This window comes from Schistocerca gregaria, chromosome 4 (genome assembly GCF_023897955.1).
Source record: "Schistocerca gregaria isolate iqSchGreg1 chromosome 4, iqSchGreg1.2, whole genome shotgun sequence".
Lineage (NCBI taxonomy): Eukaryota > Metazoa > Arthropoda > Insecta > Orthoptera > Acrididae > Schistocerca > Schistocerca gregaria.
In genome coordinates, this window is record NC_064923.1 from 690,377,367 (window position 1) to 690,382,007 (window position 4,641).

Here is a 4,641-nt window from a genome sequence, read left to right on the forward strand (position 1 = left end):
TGCCTTGGTGCCAATGATTTTCGTATGCGTGTTTGGCGCCGTGCAGGTGAGCGCCACAATCAGGACTGCATACGACCGATGCACACAGGGCCAACACCCGGCATCATGGTGTGGCGAGCGATCTCCTAAACTGGCCGTACACTTCTGGTGATCGTCGAGGGGACACTGAATAGTGCACGGTACATCCAAACCGTCATCGAACCCATCGTTCTACCATTCCTAGACCGGCAAGGGAACTTGCTGTTCCAACAGGACAATGCACGTCCACATGTATCCCGTGCCACCCAACGTGCTCTAGAAGGTGTAAGTCAACTACCCTGGCCAGCAAGATCTCCGGATCTGTCCCCCATTGAGCATGTTTGGGACTGGATGAAGCGTCGTCTCACGCGGTCTGCACGTCCAGCACGAACGCTGGTCCAACTGAGGCGCCAGGTAGACATGGCATGGCAAGCCGTTCCACAGGACTACATCCAGCATCTCTACGATCGTCTCCATGGGTGAATAGCAGCCTGCATTGCTGCGAAAGGTGGATATACACTGTACTAGTGCCGACATTGTGCATGCTCTGTTGCCTGTGTCTATGTGCCTGTGGTTCTGTCAGTGTGATCATGTGATGTATCTGACCCCAGGAATGTGTCAATAAAGTTTCCCCTTCCTGGGACAATGAATTCACGGTGTTCTTATTTCAATTTCCAGGAGTGTAGTTCAAATGGCTCTGAGCACTATGGGACTTAACATCTGTGGTCATCAGTCCCCCAGAACTTAGAACTACTTAAACGTAACTAACCTAAGGACATAACACACATCCATGCCCGACGCTGAATTCGAACCTGCGACTGTAGCGGTAACGCGGTACCAGACTGAAGCGCCTAGAACCGCACGGCCACAACGGCCGGTTAACAGGATCATCAGAGGTGGTAATCACTGTTTTTGACGAGTCTTGCCGGTGCTTCAGAGTGACCTATTCTGAATAGATTGCCTACAGGTTCTTCATGTGACGGCCCTAGGTTACGAGAAAATCGGTGTTGAAGTTTTATGTATAAATCGTACACCCCTACAGTTAAGACAGGCTACGGCCGAGCAGCCGTAGCGCAGTGCTATGGTTCACGCCTACCACGTGGCAGGTGCGAATTCAAAAAAAAAGATTTTCTTATGGCTCTGACCACTATGGGACTTGACATCTGAGGTCATCAGTCCCTAGAACGTAGAACTACTTAAACCTGACTTAAACCTGACTAACGTAATGACATCACACACATCCATTCCCGAGGCAGGATTCGAACCTACGACCGACCATAGCAGCCGCAAGGTTGCGGACTGAAATGCCTAGAACCGCTCGGACGCCGCTGCCTGCGGTACGAATTCAAATCCTGCTCGTGAATTTTTTCTCTTTTGTCTCTTTCATCGAACAAAATTTAATTTGACAGTATATATCGCTCAAAATTATTCAGAAAGCGTCATTTCATAGCAGAAATTTCGGTAATAAATGAATAATTGAGCCAGACTTCTTCAAATGAATTATTTTATTCGTGGCTGTAATATTCAGCAAATGTAATAATATTGTCATCACTTGCAAATACATTTTCGTTGTTCTTTACCGGTTTCGACAAATTAATTTGTCATTTCCGGAGGCCTACAAAAATAAACATATAGCCAAGATCTGAAAATTTATAATATCCGTAATTTTATAGGCTTCTGAATATGACAAATTAAAATGTCGAAATCGGTAGAGCATGAAAAAATGTATTTGAAATTTACTAAATTTTTTCGGAAAATTACTTGAAACGTGTTTGCCGTTTTTTTACAGAATGTATTACGAAATCGTCTTACTCGCTTTCGCTTGCAGCGGTTCCTGCCCTGTGACGTATGTCCGGATGATATTTGTCGCAGAAGCAATTGCAACGCGAATTCGTAGACCACCTCCCACGTTTAATGAAAGCTATTACCTTGCAGGCACCCGGATTTTTCAGAAGCCATACCGTGAAACACAGTTCGCTTAAATTCAAAATGATATTTATTTCGTCGATAAATTTCGAAGCGAATCATGCATAACTGACAATTCCTGTGAAAACAGATCCTCAAAAGCGATGCACAGTTAAAGAACGCATTTTTATGGAAACATCCATCGAACCGATTGATCTATCAGTCTTTAGCAAGTCGGGAACATTTTAAAACCTTTTCGGGAACATTTTAACCTCTCTGTAAAAATAAGCCTCCCGTGATTGGCAAAGTGGATTACACGTCATTTTTGCTGTGCGGGTGGATGCTTTCCTTTCATCTACAAAGACTTGATCCTCAGTAACGGGTCAGTCTGTCTTCCCCAGGAGTCAATAATGTAAATAAATTTTCCTTGCCCACGTAAGGAAATATCGCTGATTCCAAAAACTCTTTGTTTCATAAACTCTCCTGGTTTCGTGCAGGTTACAACTACAGCGTGACAGTTCTTGAACTACACTCCTGGAAATTGAAATAAGAACACCGTGAATTCATTGTCCCAGGAAGGGGAAACTTTATTGACACATTCCTGGGGTCAGATACATCACATGATCACACTGACAGAACCACAGGCACATAGACACAGGCAACAGAGCATGCACAATGTCGGCACTAGTACAGTGTATATCCACCTTTCGCACCAATGCAGGCTGCTATTCTCCCATGGAGACGATCGTAGAGATGCTGGATGTAGTCCTGTGGAACGGCTTGCCATGCCATTTCCACCTGGCGCCTCAGTTGGACCAGCGTTCGTGCTGGACGTGCAGACCGCGTGAGACGACGCTTCATCCAGTCCCAAACATGCTCAATGGGGGACAGATCCGGAGATCTTGCTGGCCAGGGTAGTTGACTTACACCTTCTAGAGCACGTTGGGTGGCACGGGATACATGCGGCGTGCATTGTCCTGTTGGAACAGCAAGTTCCCTTGCCGGTCTAGGAATGGTAGAACGATGGGTTCGATGACGGTTTGGATGTACCGTGCACTATTCAGTGTCCCCTCGACGATCACCAGAGGTTGTCGGCCAGTGTAGGAGATCGCTCCCCACACCATGATGCCGGATGTTGGCCCTGTGTGCCTCGGTCGTATGCAGTCCTGATTGTGGCGCTCACCTGCACGGCGCCAAACACGCATACGACCATCATTGGCACCAAGGCAGAAGCGACTCTCATCGCTGAAGACGACACGTCTCCATTCGTCCCTCCGTTCACGCCTATCGCGACACCACTAGCGGCGGGCTGCACGATGTTGGGGCGTGAGCGGAAGACGGCCTAACGGTGTGCGAGACCGTAGCCCAGCTCCATGGAGACGGTTGCGAATGGTCCTCGCCGATACCCCAGGAGCAACAGTGTCCCTAATTTGCTGGGAAGTGGCGGTGCGGTCCCCTACGGCACTGCGTAGGATCCTACGGTGTTGGCGTGCATCCGTGCGTCGCTGCGGTCCGGTCCCAGGTCGACGGGCACGTGCACCTTCCGCCGACCACTGGCGACAACATCGATGTACTGTGGAGACCTCACGCCCCACGTGTTGAGCAATTCGCCGGTACGTCCACCCGGCCTCCCGCATGTCCGCTATACGCCCTCGCTCAAAGTCCGTCAACTGCACATGCGGTTCACGTCCACGCTGTCGCGGAATGCTACCAGTGTTAAAGACTGCGATGGAGCTCCGTATGCCACGGCAAACTGGCTGACACTGACGGCGGCCGTGCACAAATGCTGCGCAGGTTGCGCCATTCGACGGCCAACACCGCGCTTCCTGGTGTGTCCGCTGTTCCTGTGCGTGTGATCATTGCTTGTACAGCCCTCTCGCAGTGTCCGGAACAAGTATGGTCGGTCTGACACACCGGTCTCAATGTGTTCTTTTTTCCATTTCCAGGAGTGTATATGAAATAATATTATCATAACTTCTGAACGGTTTGTGTATGGGCGTTCAAACTGCACAGTTGCCCGCGGTACATGATGGGAATTAGTATGATCATGCATAGTTTGGTTTGGCGACGTATTCCACTTCCATTAGGAAGTGCCTCAATTGGCGCATTATGGGGACTGAGAATTCGCATTTCGCGCTCGAGGAGTCTCTTCACCCTCATCTGGTGACTGTGTCCTGTGCAACGTTCGGTCACGGGAAAATCGGTGCGATATTCCTTAATTGCATGATAACTACATAAGGAAACGTAAGGAAATATCTTTCCTGACGCAGCTACATTGTACTGCGCTGTGAAGGAATCCTGTTCAGATATCTGTTCTGCGCAAGGACGATTTTCACTCCTTCTTCCTCGAAGGGTCTGTGGCACGTCGATTGGTAACGACAGCAGGTTTCATCGGCATTAATTGGATAATGGATCTCAAAGTTAGAAATATTCTGTGTGGTGAAACTGGAAACAAAAGAAAGTTCATGGACCGCAATTTAACGCTTATCGACAGCCTGATGTTCGTGAACCTTAGCGCATTGCTACGCTCGATTGGTGAAAAACGTTTGGAATGTCCCCTTAGAACAATTATTCATAACTGTGCTTAAACTGTGCCTAACCACTACTCATTATTCCTTGCTTTATTACACATATACATATTCATAGACACGTCTTCAATATTTCATCATAATAAATACATAGCATAATCAAATTCCTCATATAGCATCAGCTTATTGA